Source organism: Microtus pennsylvanicus, chromosome 5 (genome assembly GCF_037038515.1).
Source record: "Microtus pennsylvanicus isolate mMicPen1 chromosome 5, mMicPen1.hap1, whole genome shotgun sequence".
NCBI lineage: Eukaryota > Metazoa > Chordata > Mammalia > Rodentia > Cricetidae > Microtus > Microtus pennsylvanicus.
The window spans coordinates 135,186,974-135,210,830 of record NC_134583.1 but is presented as its reverse complement, the minus strand read 5'-3'; the positions used below and the strand labels follow the sequence as shown (position 1 = coordinate 135,210,830).

General features: G+C 48.4%; 1 protein-coding gene and 1 pseudogene across 1 annotated transcript in view; one reads left to right on the top strand and one right to left on the bottom strand.

Annotated features, from left to right (window-relative positions):
- Positions 1-23,857, top strand: part of Ablim1 (actin binding LIM protein 1) — a 293,795-nt gene that overhangs the window by 102,046 nt on the left and 167,892 nt on the right. The window lies entirely within an intron of this gene.
- Positions 6,295-23,526, bottom strand: LOC142850676 (large ribosomal subunit protein uL18-like; annotated as a pseudogene).

Genomic DNA, 23,857 nt, shown 5'->3' with positions numbered 1-23,857 from the left:
CAGTCTCCCTTGGGTGTCATTCCTCATGTTTTTGAGGCAGGGTCTCTCAGTGGGACCTAGATCTTAGCAACTCTGCTAGGCTGGCTGGCCAGACCCTGTCTCCACCTGCCCAGCGTTGGGGCTACAGATGTGTAAATGCTGAGCATTAGACATCACCAATAATTATGTAACCCATTCCTGTTCCCAAGGCAAGCACTTCTCCTGCTGAGACATACCCCAGCCCATTGATGCACATTTGCATAATAAGGGTAATACTTCAGGTGCGGTTTCCTGTGCCGGTTTCTGACTGTTGCAAAGAGAAGTCTCCCTGATGAGAGTGATGACTGTGCTTGTCTGTGGGGATGAGGATAGATATTTAGAATGCAGTTAGGGATCACGCTGGCTTAGTGAAGATGACGTAGCTCTCCTCCTAGACCCAGGACCTCACTAGCCCTGGGTGGTGGGCTGGGTTTGCAGTATCAGACAAGATTTTAGTTTATATGTTCTTATGTCAATAACCCACAGGGAACTCTGGAAATCCAAAGTTTAAATCTAAATCTCAAGGGAGGAAACCAGCAAACAAGAGACCTGGCGGTGACAGAGGGGACACGTGGGGTTACGTGCGGTCCTGGACATTTCATAATCATCAGCAGAGAACTCGAGGCCTGCCAGAATGAGTCAGGGCTTTTCGGTGTTGAGAGAGATGAATTATAAATACTCCCAGCCGGGCCATTGGAAGTGCTTCCCTCTGCATTCTTCCTCCCAGGAGACCTACGGAGGAGGGGAAGCAGGGGCCGACCAGCGCGGTCACCTGCCCAGGGTCAGAGCCTCCGCTAGCCCACGTGCCCACATGCATGCAGAGCGCTGATGCTGGAGCAGCGGGCTCTGCACTCGGCTAGTCAGCCTGCCAGCGAGGACAGGCTGTTTCCTGATTACTGGGACAGCTTCCTGTGGCCACAGCTGGTGGGGGCCTCTGGGAATATGCTTGTCACTTAGTGCCTTCCAGGTCAGGGGCACTTAGACAAACTCTGACCAAGAGCTCGAAGCTGTCTGTGCCTCACTGTGTCATAGAACGTGTGTGTCTTCCTCTCCTACAAAAGCAGCCGACTATGGTGGTGGTGTTTTATCTTTGGTAAAACAGTTTGAGCCAAGTATTAGGCATTCACCTTTGATACCCACTCCTGATGCAAGATTGTCAGACTCTTCCTATGTAGCGCCCAGAGTATGTAGAGCCCCCAGGGAAGGGAAGGGGTGTGAGGGGGACAGCTGCTTGGCAGCTGGCAGGAGATGCTAGCGGTCTAGAAGTAGCCCTATGATGAGGCAGGTCATGTCAGCACTGAACAGAATTGTCATCTGGAGACAGAATGGACATGTGTCCTGGCCACACTGCTTCTGGAAGCTTCACAGGAAGAGCTAACGGGCTGCATTTTTAAGGGATTTTCAGGAGGTTTTAATGGGAAGCAAGCTGAGGAATTTTAGCAAATGAGAGAAATGTAAGAAGCAGAGGGTGAGGGATTGGAACATGAAGCTCATACATCTGCAGCAGGTCTGATGAAGCATGACTTGTGTCCTGTGTCCTGCTGCTTCCGACTCTGGAAGAGATCCATGGAGACACTTGCCTGACACTGGAGCCCTAGGGACGCCTGTGCTCCCTCTCTGAACACATCTTGCCTGTGGCTACTTCTTGAAGGCATCCCAAGCCTGGTTCGCTCTGCTGTTTGAAAACCTTGCCTATGGAGACTATTGTCAGGGAGTAATTTGAGACAACTTGATGTCCGTTAACTAATTACGCTTCGGCCCTCCGAGTACCTCAGTCTTGAATGCTCAGCAGATTTTATGTAGTATCTGAATTATTGATGGAGATGATGCAGAAGAGGGGGCTTGGCAGCTCGTTCTGTTTTGAGCCGGTCTTGGGTGAGTGGTATTACGGGAAGAGAGGCAGATGCTTGACGGGATGGACGCAGCAGGCCTTGCAGAGGGACCTTGCCCAGAGGGAAGCCTATGCCAGTATGCCCAGAAAATCACAGCCTGCTTTGGAGGGATAGGTAAGACCCCGATGTGCTAGGTTTGGTTTGCAGGGAGATTGAGAATACAGGCGAGCAGAGACCAAGGTGTCTTGCTGACGGGAAGCATGCCTTAGAGAGGATGCTCCGATCATCCTGAATTCCGATGTTGCTGAGAATGCCAACGGCACCCTTCTCTCTCCAGCCTTCTCACTTAAAGGTCTGTCTGCATCCCACTCAGTCCACTCAGCTCAGCATTGAAGATCACCCTGATGCTGGGAGCTCCTGTAGGGGTTCGTGGCCAATTTGCAGGTGCTTCCTGGGCTCTTTGGTTTGCTTATTTTTGCTTTAAAAAAGCTATGGAAAGCAGTTAGCTCCATAATCACTGAGGGGGCTGGAGGTCATCTAGAACTCCAGGATGCAAAAAGAGTCTCATTGGGAGACGGGATTTTCTCTCTGAATAAATAAATAAATAAATAAATAGTGTCTCTTAGCGAGAAGCATGTGGATCCTAGCAGATGACAAAAGCATGGCACCAAGGAAGTCACTTGTGCCGAGTGTGGCTTGTCCTGTAGCCGACCAAAAGCAGTGTCTGTGACATTTACCCCCTGCGCACTGGGCTGACAGAAATCGCAGGCTCTGAGATGGAGTCCATCACTCAGAGAGTCGCAGAGCTACCCCTGTGCACACAGGCAAAGTGCTTGGGGCTCACTGATGCGCCCTGATGAATTCCCCTGCTGCTAGTTTCTATTTGCAGTATACCCTGGGGGAACTCGTGTAGGTGAGCTGGAAATGCTGACCACAGGTACACAGTCCTGGCTGGTCACCGGGACGGCCAGACCTTGGGCATGGGGTAAACATTTGCATCATTAGTTTTGTAATGTCGAACACTGCACTGTCTTTATTATTTTACTTTTTGAGCGCTATCTTCTTGTGCAGATATATAAATGCTGACAAAGCCCACTGAGCTCTTAGCATTTCTGGCACTGTCCTTTGACATGGATGGTGGCAGGAGGCTGCTTGGGCAGCAGGCAAAGAGCTGGTCCATGCTTCAGTGGGGTCTTCTCCAATGCCATTCTCTCAGGCGGACTGAAGATGTGGTCTCTGCCGGGGGCCTATGCTGTATCCTGTGAGGAGGTTTAGTTAAAATTAGAATTTAGTTCACAGGTTCCTGGTCACCACTAGCTTCAAGCCCTGAGCAACCAGTTCTGAACTCTGCTCTGGGAAAGAGGTCAGTTTCCTTATGCTTATATGTAGTTGGAGGTCTTTATTTATGTGTATGTATCTGTTTGTGTGTATGTGCACACGAGTGTGGGTGTGCACATGAACACGGGTGTGCACACGAGTGTGGGTGTTCATGTGAGTGTGGGTACGCACACGAGTGTGGGCACACACAGGCGTCTATATCTATGTGTATGTGTCTCTTCATGTGTATGTGCACACAAGTGTGGGTGTGCACGTGAGTGTGGGCACACACAGAGGCATCTGTGTCTATGTGTATGTGTCTATTTGTATGTGCACATGAGTGTGGGTGTGCACATGAGTGTGAGTGTATACAGAAGCCAGAAAGGCTTTTAGATCCCCTGGAGCTGGAATTACAGTCAGTTGTGAGTTTTCTGTTTATGGGTGCTGGAAATGGAACCCAGGTCCTCTGAGAAGGCAGGAAGTTCTCTTAAGCACTGAGCATCTCTCCAGCCCCTTGTGCCATCTTTAAAAGCAATAGACACCTGCGGTTGTCATCAGCCCCCTTCTGGGGCTTTCTTCCCACCCTGCTCTAGCTTTTTGACATGTATCAGACTTCTCCCCTATAATCTGTAAGTCCAAAACTCAAATGTTTGCTTTTTACACGATCTTAGAAGACAATCACTTCTTGTGTAGTGCTGAGTACGGACCCCAGGGCCTTACCTGTGCCAGGCAATTATTAGACCACTGAGAGATGCTCCCATCCCAACAACTGTTTCTTGAATTAAATACAGCGATCAGTAAGCCTGTCAAAACCTCAGGGTGGCCTGAATATTTATCGCTGATATAAATAGCAGCAGAACATGGAGGTGGAGTTAATGCCGTGGAATTAGTTTCACTGAGTGGCGTTAGATGAATTTAGAAACCCAGCAGGTAGAACAGCCGTTAGTCACACTTGATTTCGGCCAAGATGGGCACTTCAACACACATAGGTTGTTTCCATAGTCCGGCACGCTATCTTTAGAGTAAGACATTACAAGGGGTATGTGTCTGTGTGTCTGTGAGGAGGGGTGTGTGTAGGGGAGAGACTGATAGAGGGGTCAATTCCATAACTTTGGTTATGGAACTTTACGAGTTGGACTCCACTGCCCCTGGCCCCACTGCAGGCTGGGAAGCCTCTGGGACTGTCTTTCTCTTCCAATTCAACTGTGCTTCCCACCAGGCCGAATAAGTACAGCAAATCCGATGTCTCTGGTTCTTGAATCCTGCTGCCAAATCCTGCAGTAAGGATCAGGAGCTGGTAAAAGAAGTAGGCACTTCCCTGCTCACTTGGCCACCCAGGGCCTGTGCAGACTCAGACCTCCCCACCCCCAGGCTTGGTAGGTTGTCTTTAGGAATTCCCTCAGCCTCTCTGATACTGACCTTCCTCATCTGAAAGAGTAGAGTCAGTTGGGGCATCCATTGCCAGTCCTGGTTTGGAGAACTTTTAGAAATGGAAATGTCTGGGCTCCACCCTCGGAAATCTCTTGTAGAGGTCTCAGCAGATGCCACGATTCGTCTTTTTGAACGTTCTATAGATATTCACAGGAATTCCTGAGAAGGGCTGGATTTTGTCTTTGCAGACCCTCCTAGGCTTACTGTTGTATTTAATACAGTTGTATTGTATTCTGTTGTATTTAAAGTGCACAGTGGTTTTAATGAGAAAACAACTCCGAAGGATCCAGTAGCCCCAGAGCAGGAGAAGCAGCCTGGAATATCCACGTTGACCTGCCACTGTTGTGTGGCTGTAGAATGTCACACATTGTAGTGAGCCCTACAGTGTGGATGTTACAAAGCTCATCACCAGGGCTGCCCTCTGCATATCAGAGCCTTAAGTCCAGGAGGACCTCCTAGGTCTTCGTGAAGAAAAGGAAGCTACTACCCCCATGGCAGTGCTGCCCTGTCCTCCGCGTTGGCATGAGCCCCAGGGGCCCACGGAATGACGCTGAGCTATTGAACACGTGGGTCACTGCTTGCAGCAGAGTTCATGGCAATAGCGGGAAGAATTCTCCAGAACATGGAAAGGAAATGATTGCATACTGTGGCCTGGAGCTCGGTCTGTTACTAATTTAAGCTAGGGAGCTTCTGTTGAGCCCCCTCCAGCCCCCCGAGCTTCACAGAACGCTGGCGATCCTGAAATGATTTTCTGAGTTTGTCCCGGGCATGCATTTGTAGACTGGGTTACAATTTATCTCTGGGCTTCTTTAGGCCTGATCTCAGCACTCTCGCCAGATAATGTTGGAGATTCTAGAAATAGTTGCGGATAATCTTTTAGGTATTGCTCTAGGTGCAGCGTTCATTTTATTTTCAAGTGCAAACTCTTGCCTCAGACTGCAGTCAGGCGCTCCTGGGATGGCTGTTTTTACAATAATCATCTGGCTGGAAATATGGCTAAGCTCCTAAGGGTAATCTTTTAAATATGTCCTTCTTAATCTTCTTTGCTGGGCAGTGAGGAAAAAGATAACAGGGTACCCAGAGAGCTGCAGCAGCTATTGGGGAGCCCTGCTTCCTGGGCTCCCAAGTCCAATCTTGATTTCATGCCAAGATGCCTTCCTTCCTTGGTTTAAAGTGTCTGGGGAAATTGTGCAACTCTGAGAAAGGCAAAGTCTCCTCATCTGAGAGAACCAGCCTCCGGGGCTCACACAGAAAGAGGCTGATTCCTGAGGACCCGAGTGTCCCCGAGACACCCTACCCTGCTCATCACAGGTACAGCACAGTCACACACCTGCTCTACCTGTATTCCGTGGACTGTGGCTCACCCGAGCTCAGGTTTAGCAGCTGTGATCCGTCTGGTAAGTAACCTGATCAGCTTTGGATGCCCGTCTGTGTTTTCTGATTGACATCAGTATAAAGTGCCCCCTCCTAGCCCATTCTTCTGACCTCTGGGTTTCAAAGGGAACCCTGCCCTTCATGAATAATGAATGAGGCAGGAGTGGGAGAAACGGAGGCTGTGCGGAAGGACAGCCACATATTTTATTCTCTGGTTTTATGATCTTTATAACAAAAATGTTTCTTTCAAACACGGTTGGAATAATTATCCAATTATTATATGTAATGAGAAACATGGTGTCAAAGAACCACGCTGCCCCCCTCACCCAACAATGCTCTCCTCTCCTAAGACCAGGAATGAATGGAAAAGAACTCCACGAGGTAGCTGATTAACTCCAGCAAAGCTGCTGCCTGGGAAGGGCTTGTCTGGTGGAGAGTCTTTAAGACCCTTCCTCAGGGGAACCTCGTTGTAATGTAACTGCTCATTCTCTGGCCTAAGAAGGGCATGGAGAGAGCTCAGGCTGGGAAGGAAGTCGGCGATGTGGGCTGTGTGTGTGTGGATGCGTGTGTGTGCGTGCATATGTGTATGTAGATGTGGGTGTGAGTCCATGTGTGTGCATGCTACATTGTATGTGTGCATGTGAGAGTGTAGATGTATATGTGTGTGGACTCACATCCATGTGGAGGTCAGGGGTAGCTTCAGGTATCTCTGGTGTCACAAGTACACACACACGACCACACGTGGGTTTCTGTCCCCATCTCTGATGTCACAAGTGCACACGCCACCACACGTGGGTTTCTATTTGGTCTCTGAGGATTGAACTCGGGTCCTGGTGCTAGGATGCCAACTACTTCATCACCTGGATGGTGTCATCCAGCCTAGGTTGCTGATTGGACAGTCTCAGGTTTTGACATTGTAGTGGCCTGGTGCTTACCCAGCCTCTCACTCCCTGTGTAAATCAGTACCTAAGTAAGGACAAAGTGCAGAAGGCCACTGGGTACTGTCCCTACATGGAAACATATGGTTCCCAACTCACAGGCAGCCAGAGAGAAGGGCAGGCTTGAAGGCAGTGCAGGTGAGGTAATTCATTTATACTAAGGTCTTTTGCTTTATTGTAATTAATTTTACGGCCTTATGGAGCTGTTACATATACTGTATATTTTACCTCTTTAGAGTAGGCGGTTTACTATGTTTTAGTTCACTTCGTGATGTACAACCCTTCACTGCAGTGGTTTGTTTTTAGCATTTCCATTGTGTAAAAATAAAATAAAACAAAACAACCCAATCCTTTAGCGATTATTTTAAGTCCAAACTTTTCTATCCGTACCCCTAGCCTTAAAGGATCAACAATCTACTTTCTGTCTCTGTAGGTTTCCCATTCTGGGCGTGGATGCATACAATGTACAGTGATCTTCTGTGTCTGGCTTCCTTCACTTAGCACAATATCCATTCGAGCTGTAACAACGGTCATTTCTTTATCCATTATTGTGTCTGAAAAAATATCCCATTGCCCCTTCACTAGCTGATGAGTGTTCAGGTTGTCTGAGCCTTTTTAGCGAGTTTCTTGCACAGTTTGTAGGGGTCATGTTTTCTGTCTTTCTGCATGGATGGCCTAGGGGGTGGGGCTTAACTCTAAGCTAATTCTGGAGAACTCCCAACTCTACAAAGAGGCTGCTCCATCCCATACCCTCATCTGCAGCACAGTAAGGATTCAGCTGTTCTACACCATTATCTGGCTGTGTGTGTGTGTGTGTGTGTGTGTGTGTGTGTGCATATGGAGGTCAGAGGTCAGTCTATGGTGTCTTTAGGAGCTGTCCAGTTTGTTTTTTGAGACAAGATCTCTCACAGAGACCCAGGGCTCACTGACTAGGCTTGGCTGACTGGGGAGCAAACATCAAGAAACCTGCCTGTTTCTACCTCTCCAACTCTGAGGCTGCAAACCTATGCTGCCATGGCTGTTTTGTTTTGTTGGCTGGTTGGTTTGTTGTTTTCTGTGTCTACTGTTGGGGATTAACTCAGGCCCCCATACTCTCATTGCAAGCCCTTTGCAAACTCAGCTATTTCCCAAAACCCCATTATCTGATATTTAAGAACCAGCCATTTTGGTTAGAATGAAGTACCATCTCGTTGTGGCCACTCTGAGCTTTGACGGGACGGAGGTGGGCCTGTCTAGAGGAGCAGCATTAAGCAGCACAAGATACGGATTCTCACTGCAGCCGACGATCACAGTCTCTAGGTCTCCAAATAGCTTGACGTCACTCCTCTGGACACATCTCTTTTCAGGGAACAAGGAGGAAAGTTGGAGAAACCAGGGCACCTACCACCAATTCCTTCACAAGCCACCCTAGAAAGACTGCTGAAAACCCACTGGCCTTGTCTCTTGAGGCAGGTACTGCCCTCAGTCAGTGGCTCCTCATCTGGTAGACCCCTCAAAGTTTTATTCTATAGGCAAGGCTGAAAACAAAACAGGATTTCTGCTGGAGTTCATATTCTGTAGCGAGTGCCTTGGTGCTTCTTCTGAAAGATGTTTGAGCTGACGCTGCTCCTGAGGAGGTGAAATCTGTCGTGTAAGATCCAGGGAAGCCGGGTAAATGGCAACTGAGTAAGCTGTGCTGGACGATGGTGTCGTCCTTGGAGGACAAATGATGCCACCGCATGGAGGAGCCCTGGGTTAAGGAAGGGCATGCCCCTGAGGTACCTATAACCTAGTGGAGAGGGGTGAAGAAATCTGGGAGGTGGTGGAGTGTTGGGGTGCTGTGGCTGTGAGTTGGGACATTCCAGAACTTCACTGTCAGCTCTTCGTCTCACCAAATGTGTTTCTTCAGGAAGTTCATGTAAGTCGGTGTTTCCCTGGGAGTGTAGTCTGCTGTGATTGGCTCGTGTGTAGTTCTCTGGAAAAATATCTTGGTGCGTCCCTGTCTATACATACAAGTTGAGTCACCCCAAAAGGCATGTCAGTAGCCCATGAGGAAGACGAAGCACAGTAGCCTGTGGTGTGGTTGTTTACCAAGGTTCTTTTCCGGAGCAGAGCTATCCCCAGGTCCTGCTCCAAAACCTCCTGGACTCTGTTCCTCGGGGTATCTGGTCAGCCATGCAGAGCCCAGGAAGGTCTGCATGGCTGCATGACTTCCAAGGTCAGAAAGTATACCGAGGGGAGGCTGGGATGTTCCACCCAGAGGCACTCCTGGCCCCTGTTGGCCCTGAAACCAGAAGAAGATACATGGGGAAGGCCCAGCCCTAGGGCAGGGCTCTCCTAGCCCAGGTCTGAGGACAGTGTTCACTATGAGTATTAACTGAAAACATGCATGTCAAAGTGTTTGGTATTCGGGCATGTATGAGCATCCAATAAATTCTGGCTACAATAGCAATAATAGCTGATTTTAGAAATTATTTTGAATCAGGACTAGTGGAACAATCCTGAAATCCCAGTGTGTAGGAGATAGAGGCAGGGGAATTTCGAGTTGAGTCCAGCTCTGGCTGCCTGGTGATTTCAAGGTTAGCCCGAGCTATGTGTGAACACTCAATCTCAAAACAAAACAAAATAAAAAACTAGAGAAGTCAAAACAAAAATTATTATTTTGTCGCTGCCTTCTGCTGTTGCAAAGCCTGGCTTTTGTATTGCTGGGACCTGGTGCTGTGATTGTATCGTAGGAAGTGGGGATCCCAGGAAGCCACTGCGAGCTTGGAGCATCCTGTTAGGGACAGGTGTTCCAAGGAAGTGCACCGTCCGACTCTCCTGTGTGTTCCTGAGCTGGCAAAGCCCACAGTACTCATGAGCAGCTCCTGGCAGGGGACAAGGGGACATTTGGTAAACTCTCCTGAAGCTGCCAGAAACGGCCCCTAGATGCAATGCGGCAGCTTCCTGTTGTTGTTTGACAGTCAGGCCCTACTTGAGTTGTTCAGGCTCCGTGCTACTCGGGATGTCCCCACAAGGATCTGTCAAGCCTCCTTTGTGCTCAAAACAACCCTCGGAAGCCGCTGGGAAAGGCATTTCCTTATTTAAGAACAGGAAAGGAGTATGTATGAGTAAGAAGTTGGGACTGAGGGCTAAACAATTTACGGTAAACAGGGAGCTTCTGCCTGTGTGCTGGCTCCATCTTGGAGGGTGGAGGGGAGCCCTGCTCTCAGGGACCATCTGTCCTTTGCTGGGAGCCTACTGAGAGGTTATGCTCAGTGTTTCTCTAACTGCTGGTTTTCCATTTTTCGTGTTTAGTGTTTACAATAAGTCCACAAGGCCAATACTGCTTTTTAAAATATTTTTATTTGTTCTTTGAGAATTCCATACATGTATGCAATGCGTTAGGATCATGTCCATCCCTTATTTCCCCCTCCAACTCCTCCCAGTCACCCCCCACAGCAGGTCCCCTGTGCATCTTCAAGCCCGCTCTTTTCAATACTCCACTGTGTCCAGTTCAGGCTTCCTGTGTGCTCAAGGCCATGGGGCCATCCACTGGGGCAAAGGCAACCTACAGCGGCCAGGACTCCGGAGAAAATGATTCTCCCTCCCCAGCTGTCACCAACTGTTCCTCAGGCAGGACTGGGGTTCCTGGTCCCTCCTCCTCAGCCCCACTTTCCTGACTGGGGGCTCGGCACCTGCTGCTCAACGGGAGGTCACTATGTGTGGCCTCTGCTCCCGCACACACTGATCTCTAGGGACACATCTTGAGATGACGTGATTCCTTCAAGAAAACGGTCCTGTTCTAACTTTCCTTCTGCTCAGCACGGACGCGACAGGGACACCAGGGTTCTTCATGCCCTCTTTTACTCCTCCCTTCTTTGTCTTTATTTTGCAGTAGCGGGGACTGGATTTAGGGACTCACACAAGTCCTCCACCATGGGGTCCTCTTCCCAGTTCCTTTAAGATGAGTTGGGCTCTCAGCAAATTTCCCAGCCTGGCCTTGAATTCATACTATTGCTCAGGCTGGCTTTGGACTTGGGATCTTCTTGCCTCAGCCTCTGAGTACTGTGGTTATAGGCCAGTGTCCCCAGATCCAGCCACAGCCAGTTTTCTCTAAGTCGTGGAAACACGTGGATAGAGGGAGATAAGAGATTTCGGTCCTGGCTGACATTTTAAATAGTTCGCTTCCCCCTCCTGCCTAGGCTCTCGTTTCGTTAGTTTAATCGTGTTACTGGAACTGTATCTCACGCCACGGACTGTCGAGCCCAGCTTTCTGCCACACCCCGGCATTAGCCCCCAAACACCCGTAGCAGACCCTTACAGAGGCCTGAAGGATCATCCCACACCTGCTGTTCCAGACGCCCCGTCACCTTCCCTGGTTCTCCAGTAGCCAGCAGTAAGGTTGCCCCTTTCCCCCCTTTCCCCTCTGTAGAGCCAATTCACACTCTTCCCCTTGTGCTGTCCCCCAGTGTCCTAGCATCCTGTGTACATCTCTGTTCGAGTGACCTGTGTAGAACCTCTCTCTTTCAGTTTCTCCTGAGGCTACGGAGGAAGCTATGTTTATAGTTTTAGTGTATTATAGTATCTGCCATGGAAAGGGATGTGTCAGTGTGTGGTCAATGAATAAATAAATGCCTGCAGAAATCAGAGGAGAAAGACATCCCTGCTGCTCAGCTGCTGAGGCCTGGAGAAGCAGCATAGCACAGCCCAGAGGCTTCAGATGCTAGGCTGTGGGTCAGCTGCGCTGCCGACTTCAAAGTCATCCAGTCCCGTTCCTTTCAGTTGTGTGGCCCAGAAAAGTAGTTAATATCCCTGAGCCTCACTTTCATCATGTGGAAATATGAACAAAACAATTCCATTGCAAATGGATTGTGGCCCCCCCTAAAAGAACATATAAAGAAAAATAGTTCTGTTTAGTGGGACCTTAAAAAAATATTTTCTCGTTCTCTCCCCCTCCTCCCCAAACATGAGAGGAGAAATAGTTGTCTAGGTAACCAATGTAGTTACTTCCCAGAGGGAAGAATACCGAAGAGGCCCTGAAAAGAAAAATGGGATCTGACATTAGAGCTGGAAAATAGATAAAATTATCCCAAAAGATGAGCAAAAGGAAATTATCCCAATGAGTTGAATAACAATAGAAAAATGGAGGGCAGGCATATCCCTCTTCTTTCTGCTCCCTGCGCCTGCTTTGCCCTGCCTTGTTTGTTTAATGTTTGTTTGTTTGTTTTAGCTGCTTGGTTAATAAGTTTATTATATTTATGAGAGAGAATCTTCATAGGAAATTGCTTTAGCTCTACAGCCCATTTCTGACCTCTGTGGAAGCTTGCCTTCTTTTGAGTAGCCCAGTCTTCCTTCTGGGCAAGAGACATTTTGGGACAGTTCCACCTCTTCGTCTTCTCATGGGCTGGATCCTTTTGGGCGGCAGCACGAGCTTTCATAGGCGTCTCCTCTCACACGTCTGGAGTTATGTTGTTCTTTACGTACTGAGAGAACTGTTTCATGTAAGCATCTCCATCTTCCTCCACTAGGGAACACACGTAGTCTGTGACATTCTGACCCACGCTGTGCTTACAGTATGTTCTGCACTTTCAGAATCATAACCGGGGAATTATTTGGTACTATGAGGAATAGATAAGCCTCCATCCACAGCTCCCTTCAGGGCCCCGAAAACTTTATTGTCGGTTGTACATAGTTCAGGCAAGGCCTGCATCCAAAGAGCAAGTGCAGGCACCAGGCTGCCCACCAATGCTTTTTACACTGTATTCATCTCCAGCCACCTCCACCTGGCCTTCAGAGATCTTGTCCACACCAGACCTCTGGGGAAGCCTGCGGGTCAGCAGCAGGCCAGCACAGTGGGCTGCAGCGTAATTTGTCAGGCCAACTCTCAGACCGTATTTTGGCAGTTGGTGTGCATATGCTGTGCAGATGGTCATGTCCCCTTCTATACGGGCACACACAATGTGCTGTGTAGACTGTTCTGTCCCCTTCTATACGGGCACACACAATGTGCTGTGCAGATGGTCATGTCCCCTTCTATACGGGCACACACAATGTGCTGTGCAGACGGTCATGTCCCCTTCTATACGGGCACACACAATGTGCTGTGTAGATGTCCTGTCCCCTTCTATATGGGCACACACAATGTGCTGTGCAGATGTCCTGTCCCCTTCTATACGGGCACACACAATGTGCTGTGCAGATGTCCTGTCCCCTTCTATACGGGCACACACAATGTGCTGTGCAGATGTCATGTCCCCTTCTATACGGGCACACACAATGTGCTGTGCAGATGTCATGTCCCCTTCTATACGGGCACACACAATGTGCTGTGCAGATGTCATGTCCCCTTCTATACGGGCACACACAATGTGCTGTGCAGATGTCCTGTCCCCTTCTATACGGGCACACACAATGTGCTGTGTAGACTGTTCTGTCCCCTTCTATACGGGCACACACAATGTGCTGTGTAGACGGTCATGTCCCCTTCTATACGAGCACACACAATGTGCTGCGCAGATGTCATGTCCCCTTCTATAAGGGCACACACAATGTGCTGTGCAGATGGTCATGTCCCCTTCTATATGGGCACACACAATGTGCTGTGCAGATGTCATGCCCCCTTCTATACGGGCACACACAATGTGCTGCGCAGATGTCATGCCCCCTTCTATATGGGCACACACACAATGTGCTGTGTAGACTGTTCTGTCCCCTTCTATACGGGCACACACAATGTGCTGTGCAGACGGCCATGTCCCCTTCTATACGGGCACACACAATGTGCTGTGCAGACGGTCATGTCCCCTTCTATATGGGCATACACAATGTGGCAGATGATCTCTCTGTTACACGAACTGAACCATCCTCTTTTATTCGGGTGTGTTGTACTTGTTTTTGTCCTGGATCACCAATTGTTTCCAAGGAGAGTAGTCAGTTTTACCCTCCCACCACCTTCTAAGTCTCACTTGGCATCTCTTAAAGTCCGCGTCATTCCTAAAGTTGGCCCATTCCTGACAACTTCCACAAATTTCATGCTGCAGAACAGAAGCCCCCAGCTGCAGCTCCACACAGACCTGCAGGCTCAGCGAAGCTGGGGGAGAAAAGCAATTTTTGATTTATCAATTGTCGTTTTTCATTTCTTTTCAGGTCCTGAAGTTTTATTTTTATTTTGTTTTCAGGCCCTAGTTGCTAGCATTAGAGCCCCTGAAATAAAGTAAAGAAGTCTAGAGAGAAATGGCAAACTCTGGGGCCATCACCAGCACCCAGCCTTCTCCCTCTGTTCACCCACATAGTTTGTAAGGTCATTTGTTTACATCACCAGAATAAATATTAGGGTCAATTCCAAGTTCTCTTTCCTATCAGTCTCTTCCTTGAAGTGCTAACTTGTGATTCTAGTGTGTGGCTGGACATGTTCACCTTTTCCCTCTTACAGGCCTGACTTGTCCTTAAAGGGGACAGGGAATCTCCGTTATCACTTAGTAGGCATCAGTCAGTACTGCAGGAACTGCCTGGTCATCGAGGTCACCTCTTAGTTCAGTATAATCCTCCATGGAAATGCTGTGCGATGCTAATGTGTTCGGTGTACTTTATCCGAACTTGACCTGACGGACCACAGTTCAGCTGTCAAGAGTTTAACAAGGATATGAACGACTATTTATAACACATTTTTAAATTTTAATTTAATTTTAAGTTCCTTATCAAAAGCCCAAACGAACAAACAAACAAAAACCCAGGAATAATCCAGTTCAATTTATTCATGTAATGGCTGTTGGAGAAAAGATGTCTAGTCCAGCCAGTGTTAGATGCTCCCTTATAGCTGGAAACAGCCACCCAGCACCAGAAGCTTTGTTTTATCTTCTTCTGCCAGCCAGTAGAGCATGTTCTCAGTGTCTCAGATTAAAATCTCTTTCTACAATGCTTTAAAAATGAGTTAGAAACTTTCCTATTTGCACCATGAGAAAGCAGGCAGAGAAAGAAGGCTCGGTTTCTGTCTCTTGGATTTGGGCCATTTTCAGTCTCTTGGAGAAAATGGCCCTGTGCTGTAGATGCCCAAGATGTAGCGTTTATTAGGGATGAGTAACGAGTCAACAATCACCCATTTCTTTCAGAGTTTTGTTCAGTTGGTTTTCCATGATGGATTTTGTGACTTAACTACCTTTGCGGGTTAGTTGATTTTTTTTTATTTCTGTGCAGAAATTTATATCCAGTGAAGATTCTCAGAGTTCTTATATTTTATTCAAGAAAGACAAAATGTGTATTTCAGATCTCAATCCAAGAAAAAAATGTATATTCCAAAGCATTTTTTTCTGTCCAATTTTCTCCCAGACCCCAATAAATCCGACAGATAGGCAGTGTTTTCCATCGTGCTGGGGGTTGCAAGGATGAGGGGAAGAAAACGGCCTCCTACGGCAGTCCTGAAATCCGGCGCGCCGTGGCATATGGTCCAGAGCGCGAGCAGTCTCACGTGGAGCGGCTGCAATGTGCAGCTGTTAGGCATTTAAAGAGAGTTCCTACATATGTGAGCACACTGGAATATCATTGTAAGTGGGTCGTCCCTCTAACGCATGGTGAGTGTCCTAAGCCCCATGTGCTCCCCTCACAGGGAGCTGCGGCTGGAAAGACATTTAGGGGCATGTTTGTTATCAGACTGTTGGGCTTCTGACGACAGTTACCTCAGGGTCCAAGTGGGCTCATCTGCACATGCTAAGGAGGCAGCTGTTGAGCACGGTGTGCATGCTTACGAATTCTACTATGTCTGCACAATAAAATGACCCAATAAATCACTGATTTGCTTTGGAAAAAGTAGGTTCTGTTTGGTGAACGTATTTGGTCTCTTCAGGATGTTATTGTTCCACTGATCTCTATAACTTGGAAGACTCCTTGAAAGTGATCAGCAGATCAATATGATCCCCGCCCTTTTTTAGGCATAAAAATATGGATAACTTAGATCGCCTTTCTTCTAGATAGCTCTAGAACAGCAGTCCGTGAGAGTGCTCCACCCTTCCCACCCTTCTTTGCACCGGGCTTCCTCTAACACCCACCCCTCGGAACCCCAGACACATACTGGGCCCTGTGATGCCTGCCCCCATCAGACCTAACCCAGTGTAGATCCCAGGCAATGACCAGGGTGTGTGTGTGCATGTGTGTATGTGAGCGTGTATTGTGTGAGCATGTATGTGTGTGTGAGCAAGAGTGTGTGTGAGCATGTGTGTGTGAGCGTGTGTGTGAGTGTGTGTGAGCATGTGTATGTGGTGTGTGTGCATGTGAGCGCGTGTGTGTGAGAGAGCATGTGTGTGCGTGTGTGTGAGCATGTGTGTGTGCTGTGTGTGCATGCGAGCGCGCGTGTGTGAGAGAGAGCATGTGTGTGCGTGTGTGTGAGCATGTGTGTGAGTGTGTGTGTGAGAGAGCATGTGTGTGCGTGTGTGTGAGCATGTGTGTGTGTGTGAGTGTGTGTGAGAGAGCATGTGTGTGCGTGTGTGTGAGCATGTGTGTGTGAGCATGTGTGTGTGTGAGTGTGTGTGTGTGAGAGAGCATGTATGTGCGTGTGTGTGAGCATGTGTGTGTGTGTGTGTGAGAGTGTGTGTGTGTGTTGGGGATCTGCTTGCCGTTGCCTTTATGTATGCACAGCCCTGCCTGGATTAGAGGTTCTTCAGATACACTCTTTCCTTCAGTCAGGGCTGCGCAGCAGGAGCCCTTTGTCCTTCGCCTGCTGGCAGTGCTAGGAATCTAAGGTTAGCGTTCGTGTCTCTCTGTGTAGATGGCAAGGGTTTTTTGTTTGATTTTCCTGCCTGGATATCTGGAGAATAATAACACCCCTGAAGTCCAAGGCTTAGTTTTGTAAGGATTAGCTTGCTACCTAAATTTTTGCCAAACTGTTATATGTATGCTGTTTAATTTGTAGGCTCGGAGCTGTGTTCACTCAGATGTTGTATTTAATCTGCTTCTTGGGGTTTTTGTTTTGTTGTTGTTTTTCTTACGGGATAAGTTTGAAGCTTTAGCCTCCATGTTATAGATTCTCTAGTGTTTTGGACCCGTTCTTCTCCCTCCATTGAAGTCATCTCAGGTTTTCCTGTGTTCAAAATTAGACATCTTATTGGCGCCTCTTTTTTTTTATTTCTTAGTGCTGCTCTTCTGTTGGTCCTTAGTTTTCATGTTTTAACTTCTACTATCTCCTTCCCTTCATTCTCTCGTGCCATCTTCTCAGCCTGGAGATCTTTCTCTTTGCTTGTTTTGTGCCTTAATTCATTGCTCTGCACCTTCACCAATTTATGATCCTTCTGGTCACTCACTGAGGCCAAATAGGTCCTGCTGAGATGACATCAGATCCTGGGCTCTGTGCTCAGAATCTTCCGTGGTTCCCAGCTCCACAGGAAAAGCCGAGGACCTTGCAGTAACACAGGACACTAACCCCTTCCACCTTTCACCTAATTCCCCTGTTACTATTGGTTTCCCCGCACTTTGATCCCGGGAAAACTCCTACCTCCGGGCATTTACCTCCACGATGTTTGGGGTAACTGTGTTCACAGATAACACCCGCTCATTCTTTTCCCTCTGTACATTTATTCAGATGGCAATTTACCAGCGCTCCCTCTTCCCAACACTATCTTCCAGCCTTACCTTTTTCCTAAAGTACTTCCTGCTTCTTAGGCAGATGCATAAAAATTACTCACATTCTTCATTTTGCCACCCCACCCGTTGTCCACTTCCGTTTCAGGTGCTCTTGACTCATCATTAAGCCGCGGGCTTCTGTGCTGCCGTTTTCAGTGTGGGCTGCCTTATGCAGGACGGCAGGATGGGCGGAAAGGACGCAACAGGGTTCCTCTTGCCTTCTTCTTTCCTTTTTCTTTTGTTATTTGTTTTCGAGACAGGGTTTCTCTGTATAGTTTCGGCTGTCCCGTAACTCTCTCTGTAGACCAGGCTGGCCTCAAACTCACAGAGATTTGCCTTGCATCTTCTTCTCAAGTGCTGGGATTAAAGGTGTTTGCCGTCACTGCTTTAGAGCTCTGTCCTCACGGGGTCCTACAGACAGGCCATGGTAATGGGACAGCAGAGATGAGAGACACACGCACCATACATATCTCACTCGGTAGCATGTGTGTTCCATCGTCCCTTTGGGCTTCACTTACAAAGTATAAGGTGAAAGATTTTATTATTACAGAGTCACTGTGACCAAACCTTACACAGACTGCACAACCATGAAGCTGGCCCTGTCCTTTCTATGAGCTCACCAGTGGAGTGTGTGACCACCACTCTCAGATGTGACTGCAGAATCCCACAGAGGGAAAATAATGCATCTAAGGCCACTGGGCACAGAGTGCATGGAATTCAAACCCAGCCTGTGTCTGCGCAGGCTTCCTGTGTGGCCAGTGTGACTTACAAAGCAGTGCTGGTAAAAGGCCAGGCAGGAAGGTGGGGCCGTTTCTGTGCAATTGTGTCACCAATCCCGGACAAATGCACTCTGTGACTCTAGCTGTCGCCTTCGTTAATGTCTCTTTAGTCATACAAATTGCAGCTTTTCACAGCGTAGAATGTGGGTGGCACAGCCCCTCCTGAAGCTGTCCTTCCTGTGGTCACAAAGGGAGTGGTGGCTGTTAGACGTGGCTTGTCCCTCGGGTGAAGACTGAAGTGTCCCAGGAGACGGGAAAGGGCTGTGATCCGGGAAGGTGCCAGGGCGAAGTGGGGAAGGCTGGGAGGCCAAGTCAGGGCAAGGGTGGGAAATGCAGGGGTTTATATCTTGCAAAATTCTGTAACCAATAAAAAGAACTTTTAGCTCTTTACGTAAACCACAAAAACACAATTTCCTGAGAATGATTAAACAGCTAATGATTGACAACCTTGTCAAAGACGTGTGGATCCCGGTCCCTACCCGCTGCCCAGTGAGGCTGTATCTGGAAGAAACAAGGTCATGATGCCCTTGTCTTAACAGATCCCATCACGTGAAGTCTGACATCAAATGAAGCACACATTGTCAGGAGAGAGGTTACTTTACACATGCAAGGCAAGATGTAGTAGAATTTCCATGGCATCAGGTCTTCTGGAAGAAGCACCAGAGAAGTTAGCAAGCACAGAGAGGTGCACATGCTCGTGACTTTTGTGGACATGCGTGCCTGCCTGTCTCTCTATGTGGACATGTGTCAGTGCGTGTATGTGTTTGGGCACTTGAGTGGAGTGTTTTGTTTCTGTATGTGTAGTGTGTGTGTGTGTGTTTGCGCGCGCGCGTGCGCGCATGCATGTACATGCATAATTTGGAAATAAGAAGGGGAGACTGCCTCAACCTCCACTCCACACCGTGGAAGACCCAGCTACCCAAAGGCAGAGTCTGTGACTTTGAACTTGAACCAACCTGACCCTTAGCTCTTATGTAGAGTCCTAACATGTGCCTCTCCCAGCCGTGATGAGAAAGAGATGAGCTGGTGGTGGTAGCCAGGCTGGAACGGTGGCCGACATATGATCGGCACTCTGTATACAGGGCAAGAACAGTAGTGTGGGAAGGACATGGAGGAGGCTCCATAAAGCGACCTTGCTGGTCTAATCCTTTGCAGCCTACTTTCTCTTCAAGGTCATTTTCAGTTTGGATCTTGGCAAATACTTTCAGCAATTGTTAAATTTATTTTTTATTTTAAAATGAAAAGGAAATTAAGAGTTGGATTTTTCAGCCCGTCTATTATTTAGAATTTTGGCGTTTCATGTGGTAACCTGTCAACATTTATCCCTTGAGTGTTGGATTTGGAGTGTAGCTGAGGCTGCCGTGTGCAGGGCTCCGGATTGGTGCTGTTGTAAGTGGCAGACACGGTAAAGGTGGAACCTAGAGGGAGGTCTCCTGGACATGGGGTGCACCCTTTGGAGAATGCCTCTTCTCTGAGGTCAGTCATGAGAGGTCATATTCTCCACCACAGCTGTAAAGACAGTGGCGCCAACTGCCTGTGGATGCCAACGAAAAGTCAACCTTTCTTCCAGGGAGGCACGTGTTTTCAGGTATTTATTGCCTTAAGGGACCATTGACTGAAGTACTACATGTCCATCAAATATTGCATTCCTACGTACCGTCATTATTGTGTGACCACAGATGCCATAACCTTTTCCGTTCCCAAGAGAGCCCATGATCTTTCGCATAAATAAACACTAGAGTCCTAGTCTTGGTGTTGGTAACTATCAGCCGGAGTGAGCTTTGCCTTGAAGGCATTGCAATCCTACCTGATAAAAATCAGTTGTCTGGCTGAAAACTGGCTTTCTATCTGGGAGTCATGAAAGAGGAGGAGACGCTGAGAGCAGCTTGTTTTTCAAAATGCCTTCTTACAAGTCAGTCAGAGCTGTTTCGGTACACGAGAATGTCTCTCTATCAAAAGAGAGTCTTCAGACTCCAGTAACAGGTTGTAGAAAGCTGGCTGATTTTATGTTTGCTCTGCCATTCTGTCCCCAGTGGATTGTTTATGGTGACCTTTATATAAACTACAGCTGTTAGGCATTTTCTTCGGCTATAACTTCTTGCTTAGATCCCAACTCAGAAGTTGCTCCTGAGGACCACGGGAAACCCTGGAAACAAGCACCCACATCCCTCTCCCTTAGGACTCCAGGTAGAGAGCGCTACTAGACACTGGGTGGGTGAGACCATGTGACAAAAATCCTGAGTCGTCTGCTGAGCCCCAAGGGGCTGGACTGGCAGGAATGTGTCTCAGACTACTGGGGCATTTGTAGTCATTGCTGTCAGGAAGTTTTCATCAAGGTTGTGGTCTCACAGATTGTTATTTTGGCCAGTGGAGAGCGGACGCTCTCTTTCAGATGTGACACCATGCATATAGTTGTTTACAAATCTTAGGCCGTCTTTCCATTTTGTGGGCTGGATGGCTGGGCGGGGGGTGGGCTCGTTGGTCACCAAGGGAGCTGGCTGTAGCTCAGGCCTCATCCCCATTGGAATCTGGGTCATCAGACCAGCAGCAAAGGCCAGGTGTCGGCATTTCAAACACTCACAGGACATCTGTCCCTGAGGAATCTGCAGGACACTCTTGGAGGTGGAAACAAAGGATAGATCGTCATACGCACATTGCCTTCAAGTGTGTGGCCCCATTATGGATAGAATGCCATCACTATGGAACCATAAGAATCCCACGTGAACTGTCCTTTTAGAAATGCCACGTTTGTCATGTGTGACGTGATCTTTTTGTTCCTGTTATCAGAGAGATGTTTAAATAAACTAACAAACCCAGGCACTCCCCGGAATCTAGTCCATAACGGTCTAAATATGGAAATAGACACTGAATACACACTGCTGGAAACCGGTCATAGGGGCTTTGAGATGTAGCCAATAACTTAGAACTCAATTTCAGAATAAAGAAGTAGCCTAGACTTGAGATTGTAGCCACACCACCTCCGAAGTCCAGCTTGGCGTGGCATAGCATGGTGAGCCCCTCTGTGATCTCCCACACACCTAAGCTTGTTCTTCCTCTGCCGCCTACAAGTAGCCAGCAACTTGATACCTTCTGGCCCATGACCTCTGCTGGGGTAGGTCATTCGTACCCCACAGGTCCCAGCTAGCCCTTATCCATCTCCTCTCCTGACTTCCCAGCTGGGGCTTAGAACTGCCTGTGCACAGCGTCTCTCAGCCGCTTCCTAAGCTCTCCAGAAGTCTCTGTGTACGCCCTTCCTGTGCTGCATGCATGAGACCTGGCGTGAGCCAACATCCATCAGCATCTGGGGGTGGGGGGAAGATGTAAGCATAAAGTAGAGAGAAAATAAGGGACTTGTTCTCCAGGTGTGTGTGTGTCCTGTGTATGTGTATATGCACGTGTACACTGTGTGTGTACATGTACATGTGTGGTGTGTGTCCTGTGTATGTGTGTACACTGTGTGTGTACATGTTCATGTGTGTGGTGTGTCCTCTGCATGTGTGTACACTGTGTGTACATGTACATGTGTGTGGTGTGTGTCCTGTGTATGTGTGTACACTGTGTGTGTGTACATGTACATGGGTGTGGTGTGTGTCCTGTGTATGTGTGTACACTGTGTGTGTACATGTACATGGGTGTGGTGTGTGTCCTGTGTATGCGTGTACACTGTGTGTACATGTACATGTGTGTGGTGTGTCCTCTGCATGTGTGTACACTGTGTGTACATGTACATGTGTGTGGTGTGTCCTCTGCATGTGTGTACATGTACATGTGTGTGGTGTGTCCTCTGCATGTGTGTGCAGTGTGTGTGTGCATGTGTACCCTATGTATGTGCATATGCACGTGTGCACTCTGTGTGTGTGTTTCTACTGGATTCTGCTGGAGAGACTGTCGAGAGATGTCACCTGACACTTTAGGTCCTAGGACGGTGAAGGGGTCCTGGCATCCCTGCATTACAGGAGCCTGTGCGGCAGGCTCTGCTGTGGAGAGGGCTCTTCCGCAGTGCCTCTCTCCAGAGGTAATGCTTTCTGCTTAGACTTTTCTAGTCAGGGATGGACGCTTGACTTTTTACCAAGAGTGGAGGGGAAGGGTTACAGCCTTTTCTCTCCAGCAATATGGTCTCTGTTCTTTGGTCACGATGGCCAATCTTGGCTTCATTTGTGAGTCAGGTGGAAGGGTTGAGAGGAAAAGGCTCTCAAACTTCTAGGTCAGCACAAACCTCTAGGTCAGCGCAAACCTCTGGGTCAGCGTAAACCCCTGGGTCAGGGCCGTATTTGAAGTTGTCTCATCCCAGTGAGGTCATTTCACTGGAAATCGTCCTTAGAAACTCAGAGAAAAAAAAAACCTTTCTCGTGAACTGTAGCTTTCAGTTTTCTTTCCCCCTCTTCTCCCCAGCTCCCAGTGTAAACAGATACTCTACTCGCTTCTGTGTTTGAAGCATCTGGTCCTGAGGCAAAATAGACCAAAAAAAAATGGTTTTATTCTCCCACATTCCAAAAATCACTTGAGCATCGCCTCTGGTTGTCTTGAGAGTGCAGAGCGGACGCTATTATCCTAAAGTGGCAATGCCTGATGGGAGGGGACTCTGCCACACGGGTGTTATTAGCCGTTAACTGCTGGTGACTCATTCATGCTGACTGCAGTACAGACAAATTCTTTCCATGGAAAACACTGTGTGTGCGTGTGTGTGTGCGCGTGCGTGTGTGTGTGTGTGTGTGCGTGTGTGTGTGTGTGCGTGCGTGTGTGTGTGCGCATGTGTGTGTGCGTGCGTGCGTGCCTGCGTGCATGCGTGTGTGTGTGTGTGTGTGCCACTATGTAGTATCTGCCTGTAGAGAAAGCAGCTATGAAAATGAATGGACACCAGAGGTGTACAGGTGTGTTCAGAACTTACAATAAGACCATCTTGGTGTGGTAAGTGTAGACCTCAGAATATAAAGCTGTCACATGGACTAAAGGAGGGATGGAGCTAGCGGCATTTACAGTATAAGTTAACCCATGAATGACTGGGCTTGAGCTAGAAATCAAAATAATTCACTGTGATGTCCAGCAGGGAGGGAAGGGTAGGGGTGGGAGGGGACAGAGTCTCTTCCCTCAGCTTTATGTATTTTATTTATTTATTGTGCTGTTGCGGGGATTAGGAAGCAGGTCCTTAGCCCCACCATTCTTTAGCTCTCAGCTGAACAACATGAGATCCTCGGAGAGCCCTGCTTAAGTGTGGTACTGATCTATTTACGCAGCAAATGTAACAGCACGCTCACCTGCCAGCCTCATCGACGGAGCTAATTCCGGCTCTCTGCGGTTGATTTTACTTGTCAACGTCTCTTTAACGGCTGAGGGCTGGGGGTGATTAGGGTAGGCAAAGCAGACACGTGCAGATGAACCATTAAAAATGAGGGCATGCAAAGGCCTTGTCTCCTTCGGTGGTGCTCTTGAACCACGGCATTCCTCTGCTCTTTGGGTGGCTGCCGCTCTAATGCTTGCCTCGTGGGGATGAATGGGGGCCAGAGAAGCCACTTGGAGGCTTTTCGGTGCTTATATTCCAGCTGGCCACTGACATGGAATAAGCATGACCCGGCCCCAGCAAGGCTGCAAGGTGGCAGGA